Genomic DNA, 14,175 nt, shown 5'->3' with positions numbered 1-14,175 from the left:
ACTTTTTTAAATAGAGACATTTGCGGCTGAACCGTGAGCGACACACTCAAACTGCTTTTTTTTTAGATACCAAAGGCCCAAAACTGGATAGTACAGCGATTTGACCCGTGGAACTGCGAAACCACACTGGGATGTCGGGCCTACACAAGACTATTTTCAACAGATATATTTTTGTGTCACAACAGTCAGGAGACACTACTGTTTTTCTTTACGGAAAATATACCAAAACCTGAATAATAGAGATTTTTTACCGTGGGATGGCAAAACCACAGTTATTGTTTACTGAGGTATACCACACTTTTTTAAATAGAGATATTTGCGGCTGAACAATGAGCGACACACTCAAACTGCTTTTTTTTTAGATACCAAAGGCCCAAAACTGGATAGTACAGCGATTTGACCCGTGGAACTGCGAAACCACACTGGGATGTCGGGCCTACACAAGACTATTTTCAACAGATATATTTTTGTGTCACAACAGTTAGGAGACACTACTGTTTTTCTTTACGTAAAAAACTACCAAAAGCTGAATAATAGAGATTTTTTACCGTGGGATGGCAAAACCACAGTTATTGTTTACTGAGGTATACCATACTTTTTTAAATAGAGATATTTGCGGCTGAACAGTGAGCAACACACTCAAACTGCTTTTTTTTTAGATACCAAAGGCCCAAAACTGGATTGTACAGCGATTTGACCCGTGGAACTGCGAAACCACACTGGGATGTCGGGCCTACACAAGACTATTTTCAACAGATATATTTTTGTGTCACAACAGTCAGGAGACACTACTGTTTTTCTTTACGGAAAATATACCAAAACCTGAATAATAGAGATTTTTTACCGTGGGATGGCAAAACCACAGTTATTGTTTACCGGGGTATACCACACTTTTTTAAATAGATATATTTGCAGCTGAACAGTGAGCGACACACTCAAACAGCTTTTTTTTTAGATACCAAAGGCCCAAAACTGGATAGTACAGCGATTTGACCCATGGAACTGCGAAACCACACTGGGATGTCGGGCCTACACAAGACTATTTTCAACAGATATATTTTTGTGTCACAACAGTCAGGAGACACTACTGTTTTTCTTTACGGAAAATATACCAAAACCTGAATAATAGAGATTTTTTACATTGGGATGGCAAAACCACAGTTATTGGTTACTGGGGTATACCACACTTTTTTAAATAGAGATATTTGCGGCTGAACAGTGAGCGACACACTCAAACTGCTTTTTTTTTTAGATACTAAAGGCCCAAAACTGGATAGTACAGCGATTTGACCCGTGGAACTGCGAAACCTCACTGGGATGTCGGGCCTACACAAGACTATTTTCAACAGATATATTTTTGTGTCACAACAGTCAGGAGACACTACTGTTTTTCTTTACGGAAAATATACCAAAACCTGAATAATAATGATTTTTTACCGTGGGATGGCAAAACCACAGTTATTGTTTACTGGGGTATACCACACTTTTTTAAATAGAGACATTTGCGGCTGAACCGTGAGCGACACACTCAAACTGCTTTTTTTTTAGATACCAAAGGCCCAAAACTGGATAGTACAGCGATTTGACCCGTGGAACTGCGAAACCACACTGGGATGTCGGGCCTACACAAGACTATTTTCAACAGATATATTTTTGTGTCACAACAGTCAGGAGACACTACTGTTTTTCTTTACGGAAAATATACCAAAACCTGAATAATAGAGATTTTTTACCGTGGGATGGCAAAACCACAGTTATTGTTTACTGAGGTATACCACACTTTTTTAAATAGAGATATTTGCGGCTGAACAATGAGCGACACACTCAAACTGCTTTTTTTTTAGATACCAAAGGCCCAAAACTGGATAGTACAGCGATTTGACCCGTGGAACTGCGAAACCACACTGGGATGTCGGGCCTACACAAGACTATTTTCAACAGATATATTTTTGTGTCACAACAGTCAGAAGACACTACTGTTTTTCTTTATGGAAAATATACCAAAACCTGAATAATAGAGATTTTTTACCGTGGGATGGCAAAACCACAGTTATTGTTTACCGGGGTATACCACACTTTTTTAAATAGAGATATTTGCGGCTGAACAGTGCGCGACACACTCAAACTGCTTTTTTTTTAGATACCAAAGGCCCAAAACTGGATAGTACAGCGATTTGACCCATGGAACTGCGAAACCACACTGGGATGTCGGGCCTACACAAGACTATTTTCAACAGATATATTTTTGTGTCACAACAGTCAGGAGACACTACTGTTTTTCTTTTCGGAAAAAACTACCGATAGCTGAATATTAGAGATTTTTTTACTGTGGGATGGCAAAACCACAGTTATTGTTTACTGGGGTATACCACACTTTTTTTAAATAGAGATATTTGCGGCTGAACAGTGAGCGACACACTCAAACTGCTTTTTTTTTAGATACCAAAGGCCCAAAACTGGATAGTACAGCGATTTGACCCGTGGAACTGCGAAACCTCACTGGGATTTCGGGCCTACACAAGACTATTTTCAACAGATATATTTTTGTGTCACAACAGTCAGGAGACACTACTGTTTTTCTTTACGGAAAATATACCAAAACCTGAATAATAGAGATTTTTTACCGTGGGATGGCAAAACCACAGTTATTGTTTACTGGGATATACCACACTTTTTTAAATAGAGATATTTGCAGCTGAACAGTGAGCGACACACTCAAACTGCTTTTTTTTTATATACCAAAGGCCCAAAACTGGATAGTACAGCGATTTGACCCGTGGAACTGCGAAACCTCACTGGGATTTCGGGCCTACACAAGACTATTTTCAACAGATATATTTTTGTGTCACAACAGTCAGGAGACACTACTGTTTTTCTTTACGGAAAAAACTACCAAAAGCTGAATAATAGAGATTTTTTACCGTGGGATGGCAAAACCACAGTTATTGTTTACTGAGGTATACCACACTTTTTTAAATAGAGATATTTGCAGCTGAACAGTGAGCGACACACTCAAACTGCTTTTTTTTTAGATACCAAAGGCCCAAAACTGGATAGTACAGTGATTTGACCCGTGGAACTGCGAAACAACACTGGGATGTTGGGCCTACACAAGACTATTTTCAACAGATATATTTTTGTGTCACAACAGTCAGGAGACACTACTGTTTTTCTTTACGGAAAATATAAAAAAAACCTGAATAATAGAGATTTTTTACCGTGGGATGGCAAAACCACACTTATTGTTTACTGGGGTATACCACACTTTTTTAAATAGAGATATTTGCGGCTGAACAGTGAGCGACACACTCAAACTGCTTTTTTTTTAGATACCAAAGGCCCAAACTGGATAGTACAGCGATTTGACCCATGGAACTGCGAAACCACACTGGGATGTCGAGCCTACACAAGACTATTTTCAACAGATATATTTTTGTGTCACAACAGTCAGGAGACGCTACTGCTTTTCTTTACGGAAAATATACCAAAACCTGAATAATAGAGATTTTTTACCGTGGGATGGCAAAACCACAGTTATTGGTTACTGGGGTATACCACACTTTTTTAAATAGAGATATTTGCGGCTGAACAGTGCGCGACACACTCAAACTGCTTTTTTTTTAGATATCAAAGGCCCAAAACTGGATAGTACAGCGATTTGACCCATGGAACTGCGAAACCACACTGGGATGTCGGGCCTACACAAGACTATTTTCAACAGATATATTTTTGTGTCATAACAGTCAGGAGACACTACTGTTTTTCTTTTCGGAAAAAACTACCGAAAGCTGAATAATAGAGATTTTTTACCGTGGGATGGCAAAACCACAGTTATTGTTTACTGGGGTATAACACACTTTTTTTAAATAGAGATATTTGCGGCTGAACAGTGAGCGACACACTCAAACTGCTTTTTTTTTAGATACCAAAGGCCCAAAACTGGATAGTACAGCGATTTGACCCGTGGAACTGCGAAACCTCACTGGGATGTCGGGCCTACACAAGACTATTTTCAACAGATATATTTTTGTGTCACAACAGTCAGGAGACACTACTGTTTTTCTTTACGGAAAATATACCAAAACCTGAATAATAATGATTTTTTACCGTGGGATGGCAAAACCACAGTTATTGTTTACTGGGGTATACCACACTTTTTTAAATAGAGACATTTGCGGCTGAACCGTGAGCGACACACTCAAACTGCTTTTTTTTTAGATACCAAAGGCCCAAAACTGGATAGTACAGCGATTTGACCCGTGGAACTGCGAAACCACACTGGGATGTCGGGCCTACACAAGACTATTTTCAACAGATATATTTTTGTGTCACAACAGTCAGGAGACACTACTGTTTTTCTTTACGGAAAAAACTACCAAAAGCTGAATAATAGAGATTTTTTACCGTGGGATGGCAAAACCACAGTTATTGTTTACTGAGGTATACCATACTTTTTTAAATAGAGATATTTGCGGCTGAACAGTGAGCGACACACTCAAACTGCTTTTTTTTTAGATACCAAAGGCCCAAAACTGGATAGTACAGTGATTTGACCCGTGGAACTGCGAAACAACACTGGGATGTTGGGCCTACACAAGACTATTTTCAACAGATATATTTTTGTGTCACAACAGTCAGGAGACACTACTGTTTTTCTTTACGGAAAATATAAAAAAACCTGAATAATAGAGATTTTTTACCGTGGGATGGCAAAACCACACTTATTGTTTACTGGGGTATACCACACTTTTTTAAATAGAGATATTTGCGGCTGAACAGTGAGCGACACACTCAAACTGCTTTTTTTTTAGATACCAAAGGCCCAAACTGGATAGTACAGCGATTTGACCCATGGAACTGCGAAACCACACTGGGATGTCGAGCCTACACAAGACTATTTTCAACAGATATATTTTTGTGTCACAACAGTCAGGAGACGCTACTGCTTTTCTTTACGGAAAATATACCAAAACCTGAATAATAGAGATTTTTTACCGTGGGATGGCAAAACCACAGTTATTGGTTACTGGGGTATACCACACTTTTTTAAATAGAGATATTTGCGGCTGAACAGTGCGCGACACACTCAAACTGCTTTTTTTTTAGATATCAAAGGCCCAAAACTGGATAGTACAGCGATTTGACCCATGGAACTGCGAAACCACACTGGGATGTCGGGCCTACACAAGACTATTTTCAACAGATATATTTTTGTGTCATAACAGTCAGGAGACACTACTGTTTTTCTTTTCGGAAAAAACTACCGAAAGCTGAATAATAGAGATTTTTTACCGTGGGATGGCAAAACCACAGTTATTGTTTACTGGGGTATAACACACTTTTTTTAAATAGAGATATTTGCGGCTGAACAGTGAGCGACACACTCAAACTGCTTTTTTTTTAGATACCAAAGGCCCAAAACTGGATAGTACAGCGATTTGACCCGTGGAACTGCGAAACCTCACTGGGATGTCGGGCCTACACAAGACTATTTTCAACAGATATATTTTTGTGTCACAACAGTCAGGAGACACTACTGTTTTTCTTTACGGAAAATATACCAAAACCTGAATAATAATGATTTTTTACCGTGGGATGGCAAAACCACAGTTATTGTTTACTGGGGTATACCACACTTTTTTAAATAGAGACATTTGCGGCTGAACCGTGAGCGACACACTCAAACTGCTTTTTTTTTAGATACCAAAGGCCCAAAACTGGATAGTACAGCGATTTGACCCGTGGAACTGTGAAACCACACTGGGATGTCGGGCCTACACAAGACTATTTTCAACAGATATATTTTTGTGTCACAACAGTCAGGAGACACTACTGTTTTTCTTTACGGAAAAAACTACCAAAAGCTGAATAATAGAGATTTTTTACCGTGGGATGGCAAAACCACAGTTATTGTTTACTGAGGTATACCATACTTTTTTAAATAGAGATATTTGCGGCTGAACAGTGAGCGACACACTCAAACTGCTTTTTTTTTAGATACCAAAGTCCCAAAACTGGATAGTACAGCGATTTGACCCGTGGAACTGCGAAACCACACTGGGATGTCGGGCCTACACAAGACTATTTTCAACAGATATATTTTTGTGTCACAACAGTCAGGAGACACTACTGTTTTTCTTTACGGAAAATATACCAAAACCTGAATAATAGAGATTTTTTACCGTGGGATGGCAAAATCACAGTTATTGTTTACTGGGGTATACCACACTTTTTTAAATAGAGATATTTGCGGCTGAACAGTGAGCGACACACTCAAACTGCTTTTTTTTTAGATACCAAAGGCCCAAAACTGGATAGTACAGCGATTTGACCCGTGGAACTGCGAAACCACACTGGGATTTCGGGCCTACACAAGACTATTTTCAACAGATATATTTTTGTGTCACAACAGTCAGGAGACACTACTGTTTTTCTTTATGGAAAAAACTACCAAAACCTGAATAATAGAGATTTTTTACCATGGGATGGCAAAACCACAGTTATTGTTTACTGGGGTATACCACACTTTTTTAAATAGAGATATTTGCGGCTGAACAGTGAGCGACACACTCAAACTGCTTTTTTTTTAGATACTAAAGGCCCAAAACTGGATAGTACAGCGATTTGACCCATGGAACTGCGAAACCACACTGGGATTTCGGGCCTACACAAGACTATTTTCAACAGATATATTTTTGTGTCACAACAGTCAGGAGACACTACTGTTTTTCTTTACGGAAAAAACTACCAAAAGCTGAATAATAGAGATTTTTTACCGTGGGATGGCAAAACCACAGTTATTGTTTACTGAGGTATACCACACTTTTATAAATAGAGATATTTGCGGCTGAACAGTGAGCGACACACTCAAACTGCTTTTTTTTTAGATACCAAAGGCTCAAAACTGGATAGTACAGCGATTTGACCCGTGGAACTGCGAAACCACACTGGGATGTCGGGTCTACACAAGACTATTTTCAACAGATATATTTTTGTGTCACAACAGTCAGGAGACACTACTGTTTTTCTTTACGGAAAATATACCAAAACCTGAATAATAGAGATTTTTTACCGTAGGATGGCAAAACCACAGTTATTGTTTACTGGGGTATACCACACTTTTTTAAAAAGAGATATTTGCGGCTGAACCGTGAGCGACACATTCAAACTGCTGTTTTTTTAGATACCAAAGGCCCAAAACTGGATAGTACAGCGATTTGACCCGTGGAACTGCGAAACCACACTGGGATATCGGGCCTACACAAGACTATTTTCAACAGATATATTTTTGTGTCACAACAATCAGGAGACACTACTGTTTTTCTTTATGGAAAATATACCAAAACCTGAATAATAGAGATTTTTTACCGTGGGATGGCAAAACCACAGTTATTGTTTACTGGGGTATACCACACTTTTTTAAATAGAGATATTTGCGGCTGAACAGTGAGCGACACACTCAAACTTCTTTTTTTTTAGATACTAAAGGCCCAAAACTGGATAGTACAGCGATTTGACCCATGGAACTGCGAAACCACACTGGGATGTCAGGCCTACACAAGGCTATTTTCAACAGATATATTTTTGTGTCACAACAGTCAGGAGACACTACTGTTTTTCTTCACGGAAAAAACTACCAAAAGCTGAATAATAGAGATTTTTTACCGTGGGATGGCAAAACCACAGTTATTGTTTACTGGGGTATACCACACTTTTTTAAATAGAGATATTTGCGACTGAACAGTGAGCGACACACTCAAACTGCTTTTTTTTTAGATACCAAAGGCCCAAAACTGGATAGTACAGCGATTTGACCCGTGGAACTGCGAAACCACACTGGGATGTCGGGCCTACACAAGACTATTTTCAACAGATATATTTTTGTGTCACAAGTCAGGAGACGCTACTGCTTTTCTTTACGGAAAATATACCAAAACCTGAATAATAGAGATTTTTTACCGTGGGATGGCAAAACCACAGTTATTGGTTACTGGGGTATACCACACTTTTTTAAATAGAGATATTTGCGGCTGAACAGTGAGCGACACACTCAAACTGCTTTTTTTTTAGATACCAAAGGCCCAAAACTGGATAGTACAGCAATTTGACCCGTGGAACTGCGAAACCACACTGGGATATCGGGCCTACACAAGACTATTTTCAACAGATATATTTTTGTGTCACAACAGTCAGGAGACACTACTGTTTTTCTTTATGGAAAATATACCAAAACCTGAATAATAGAGATTTTTTACCGTGGGATGGCAAAACCACAGTTATTGTTTACTGGGGTATACCACACTTTTTTAAATAGAGATATTTGCGGCTGAACAGTGAGCGACACACTCAAACTGCTTTTTTTTTAGATACTAAAGGCCCAAAACTGGATAGTACAGCGATTTGACCCATGGAACTGCGAAACCACACTGGGATTTCGGGCCTACACAAGACTATTTTCAACAGATATATTTTTGTGTCACAACAGTCAGGAGACACTACTGTTTTTCTTTACGGAAAAAACTACCAAAAGCTGAATAATAGAGATTTTTTACCGTGGGATGGCAAAACCACAGTTATTGTTTACTGAGGTATACCACACTTTTATAAATAGAGATATTTGCGGCTGAACAGTGAGCGACACACTCAAACTGCTTTTTTTTTAGATACCAAAGGCCCAAAACTGGATAGTACAGCGATTTGACCCGTGGAACTGCGAAACCACACTGGGATGTCGGGTCTACACAAGACTATTTTCAACAGATATATTTTTGTGTCACAACAGTCAGGAGACACTACTGTTTTTCTTTACGGAAAATATACCAAAACCTGAATAATAGAGATTTTTTACCGTAGGATGGCAAAACCACAGTTATTGTTTACTGGGGTATACCACACTTTTTTAAATAGAGATATTTGCGGCTGAACAGTGAGCGACACATTCAAACTGCTGTTTTTTTAGATACCAAAGGCCCAAAACTGGATAGTACAGCGATTTGACCCATGGAACTGCGAAACCACACTGGGATGTCGGGCCTACACAAGACTATTTTCAACAGATATATTTTTGTGTCACAACAGTCAGGAGACACTACTGTTTTTCTTTACGGAAAATATACCAAAACCTGAATAATAGAGATTTTTTACCGTGGGATGGCAAAACCACAGTTATTGTTTACTGGGGTATACCACACTTTTTTAAATAGAGATATTTGCGGCTGAACCGTGAGCGACACACTCAAACTGCTTTTTTTTTAGATAACAAAGGCCCAAAACTGGATAGTACAGCGATTTGACCCGTGGAACTGCGAAACCACACTGGGATGTCGGGCCTACACAAGACTATTTTCAACAGATATATTTTTGTGTCACAACAGTCAGGAGACACTACTGTTTTTCTTTACGGAAAATATACCAAAACCTGAATAATAGAGATTTTTTACCGTGGGATGGCAAAACCACAGTTATTGTTTACTGGGGTATACCACACTTTTTTAAATAGAGATATTTGCAGCTGAACCGTGAGCGACACACTCAAACTGCTTTTTTTTTAGATACCAAAGGCCCAAAACTGGATAGTACAGCGATTTGACCCGTGGAACTGCGAAACCACACTGGGATGTCGGGCCTACACAAGACTATTTTCAACAGATATATTTTTGTGTCACAACAGTCAGGAGACACTACTGTTTTTCTTTACGGAAAATATACAAAAACCTGAATAATAGAGATTTTTTACCGTGGGATGGCAAAACCACAGTTATTGGTTACTGGGATATACCACACTTTTTTAAATAGAGATATTTGCTGCTGAACAGTGCGCGACACACTCAAACTGCTTTTTTTTTAGATACCAAAGGCCCAAAACTGGATAGTACAGCGATTTGACCCATGGAACTGCGAAACCACACTGGGATGTCGGGCCTACACAAGACTATTTTCAACAGATATATTTTTGTGTCACAACAGTCAGGAGACACTACTGTTTTTCTTTTCGGAAAAAACTACCGAAAGCTGAATAATAGAGATTTTTTACCGTGGGATGGCAAAACCACAGTTATTGTTTACTGGGGTATACCACACTTTTTTTAAATAGAGATATTTGCGGCTGAACAGTGAGAGACACACTCAAACTGCTTTTTTTTTAGATACCAAAGGCCCAAAACTGGATAGTACAGCGAATTGACCCGTGGAACTGCGAAACCTCACTGGGATGTCGGGCCTACACAAGACTATTTTCAACAGATATATTTTTGTGTCACAACAGTCAGGAGACACTACTGTTTTTCTTTACGGAAAATATACCAAAACCTGAATAATAGAGATTTTTTACCGTGGGATGGCAAAACCACAGTTATTGTTTACTGGGGTATACCACACTTTTTTAAATAGAGATATTTGCGGCTGAACAGTGAGCGACACACTCAAACTGCTTTTTTTTTAGATACCAAAGGCCCAAAACTGGATAGTACAGCGATTTGACCCGTGGAACTGCGAAACCACACTGGGATTTCGGGCCTACACAAGACTATTTTCAACAGATATATTTTTGTGTCACAACAGTCAGGAGACACTACTGTTTTTCTTTATGGAAAAAACTACCAAAACCTGAATAATAGAGATTTTTTACCGTGGGATGGCAAAACCACAGTTATTGTTTACTGGGGTATACCACACTTTTTTAAATAGAGATATTTGCGGCGAACAGTGAGCGACACACTCAAACTGCTTTTTTTTTAGATACCAAAGGCCCAAAACTGGATAGTACAGCGATTTGACCCGTGGAACTGCGAAACCACACTGGGATATCGGGCCTACACAAGACTATTTTCAACAGATATATTTTTGTGTCCCAACAGTCAGGAGACACTACTGTTTTTCTTTATGGAAAATATACCAAAACCTGAATAATAGAGATTTTTTACCGTGGGATGGCAAAACCACAGTTATTGTTTACTGGGGTATACCACACTTTTTTAAATAGAGATATTTGCGGCTGAACAGTGAGCGACACACTCAAACTGCTTTTTTTTTAGATACTAAAGGCCCAAAACTGGATAGTACAGCGATTTGACCCATGGAACTGCGAAACCACACTGGGATGTCAGGCCTACACAAGGCTATTTTCAACAGATATATTTTTGTGTCACAACAGTCAGGAGACACTACTGTTTTTCTTCACGGAAAAAACTACCAAAAGCTGAATAATAGAGATTTTTTACCGTGGGATGGCAAAACCACAGTTATTGTTTACTGGGGTATACCACACTTTTTTAAATAGAGATATTTGCGACTGAACAGTGAGCGACACACTCAAACTGCTTTTTTTTTAGATACCAAAGGCCCAAAACTGGATAGTACAGCGATTTGACCCGTGGAACTGCGAAACCACACTGGGATGTCGGGCCTACACAAGACTATTTTCAACAGATATATTTTTGTGTCACAAGTCAGGAGACGCTACTGCTTTTCTTTACGGAAAATATACCAAAACCTGAATAATAGAGATTTTTTACCGTGGGATGGCAAAACCACAGTTATTGGTTACTGGGGTATACCACACTTTTTTAAATAGAGATATTTGCGGCTGAACAGTGAGCGACACACTCAAACTGCTTTTTTTTTAGATACCAAAGGCCCAAAACTGGATAGTACAGCGATTTGACCCGTGGAACTGCGAAACCACACTGGGATATCGGGCCTACACAAGACTATTTTCAACAGATATATTTTTGTGTCACAACAGTCAGGAGACACTACTGTTTTTCTTTATGGAAAATATACCAAAACCTGAATAATAGAGATTTTTTACCGTGGGATGGCAAAACCACAGTTATTGTTTACTGGGGTATACCACACTTTTTTAAATAGAGATATTTGCGGCTGAACAGTGAGCGACACACTCAAACTGCTTTTTTTTTAGATACTAAAGGCCCAAAACTGGATAGTACAGCGATTTGACCCATGGAACTGCGAAACCACACTGGGATTTCGGGCCTACACAAGACTATTTTCAACAGATATATTTTTGTGTCACAACAGTCAGGAGACACTACTGTTTTTCTTTACGGAAAAAACTACCAAAAGCTGAATAATAGAGATTTTTTACCGTGGGATGGCAAAACCACAGTTATTGTTTACTGAGGTATACCACACTTTTATAAATAGAGATATTTGCGGCTGAACAGTGAGCGACACACTCAAACTGCTTTTTTTTTAGATACCAAAGGCCCAAAACTGGATAGTACAGCGATTTGACCCGTGGAACTGCGAAACCACACTGGGATGTCGGGTCTACACAAGACTATTTTCAACAGATATATTTTTGTGTCACAACAGTCAGGAGACACTACTGTTTTTCTTTACGGAAAATATACCAAAACCTGAATAATAGAGATTTTTTACCGTAGGATGGCAAAACCACAGTTATTGTTTACTGGGGTATACCACACTTTTTTAAATAGAGATATTTGCGGCTGAACAGTGAGCGACACATTCAAACTGCTGTTTTTTTAGATACCAAAGGCCCAAAACTGGATAGTACAGCGATTTGACCCATGGAACTGCGAAACCACACTGGGATGTCGGGCCTACACAAGACTATTTTCAACAGATATATTTTTGTGTCACAACAGTCAGGAGACACTACTGTTTTTCTTTACGGAAAATATACCAAAACCTGAATAATAGAGATTTTTTACCGTGGGATGGCAAAACCACAGTTATTGTTTACTGGGGTATACCACACTTTTTTAAATAGAGATATTTGCGGCTGAACCGTGAGCGACACACTCAAACTGCTTTTTTTTTAGATAACAAAGGCCCAAAACTGGATAGTACAGCGATTTGACCCGTGGAACTGCGAAACCACACTGGGATGTCGGGCCTACACAAGACTATTTTCAACAGATATATTTTTGTGTCACAACAGTCAGGAGACACTACTGTTTTTCTTTACGGAAAATATACCAAAACCTGAATAATAGAGATTTTTTACCGTGGGATGGCAAAACCACAGTTATTGTTTACTGGGGTATACCACACTTTTTTAAATAGAGATATTTGCAGCTGAACCGTGAGCGACACACTCAAACTGCTTTTTTTTTAGATACCAAAGGCCCAAAACTGGATAGTACAGCGATTTGACCCGTGGAACTGCGAAACCACACTGGGATGTCGGGCCTACACAAGACTATTTTCAACAGATATATTTTTGTGTCACAACAGTCAGGAGACACTACTGTTTTTCTTTACGGAAAATATACAAAAACCTGAATAATAGAGATTTTTTACCGTGGGATGGCAAAACCACAGTTATTGGTTACTGGGATATACCACACTTTTTTAAATAGAGATATTTGCTGCTGAACAGTGCGCGACACACTCAAACTGCTTTTTTTTTAGATACCAAAGGCCCAAAACTGGATAGTACAGCGATTTGACCCATGGAACTGCGAAACCACACTGGGATGTCGGGCCTACACAAGACTATTTTCAACAGATATATTTTTGTGTCACAACAGTCAGGAGACACTACTGTTTTTCTTTTCGGAAAAAACTACCGAAAGCTGAATAATAGAGATTTTTTACCGTGGGATGGCAAAACCACAGTTATTGTTTACTGGGGTATACCACACTTTTTTTAAATAGAGATATTTGCGGCTGAACAGTGAGAGACACACTCAAACTGCTTTTTTTTTAGATACCAAAGGCCCAAAACTGGATAGTACAGCGAATTGACCCGTGGAACTGCGAAACCTCACTGGGATGTCGGGCCTACACAAGACTATTTTCAACAGATATATTTTTGTGTCACAACAGTCAGGAGACACTACTGTTTTTCTTTACGGAAAATATACCAAAACCTGAATAATAGAGATTTTTTACCGTGGGATGGCAAAACCACAGTTATTGTTTACTGGGGTATACCACACTTTTTTAAATAGAGATATTTGCGGCTGAACAGTGAGCGACACACTCAAACTGCTTTTTTTTTAGATACCAAAGGCCCAAAACTGGATAGTACAGCGATTTGACCCGTGGAACTGCGAAACCACACTGGGATTTCGGGCCTACACAAGACTATTTTCAACAGATATATTTTTGTGTCACAACAGTCAGGAGACACTACTGTTTTTCTTTATGGAAAATATACCAAAACCTGAATAATAGAGATTT

The sequence above is a fragment of the Phyllobates terribilis genome, unplaced genomic scaffold, assembly GCF_046119375.1.
Source record: "Phyllobates terribilis strain yellow unplaced genomic scaffold, ASM4611937v1 Scaffold_4__5_contigs__length_816908805, whole genome shotgun sequence".
Lineage (NCBI taxonomy): Eukaryota > Metazoa > Chordata > Amphibia > Anura > Dendrobatidae > Phyllobates > Phyllobates terribilis.
The sequence above is the reverse complement of the archived record's forward strand: the minus strand, read 5'-3'. Positions refer to the sequence as shown.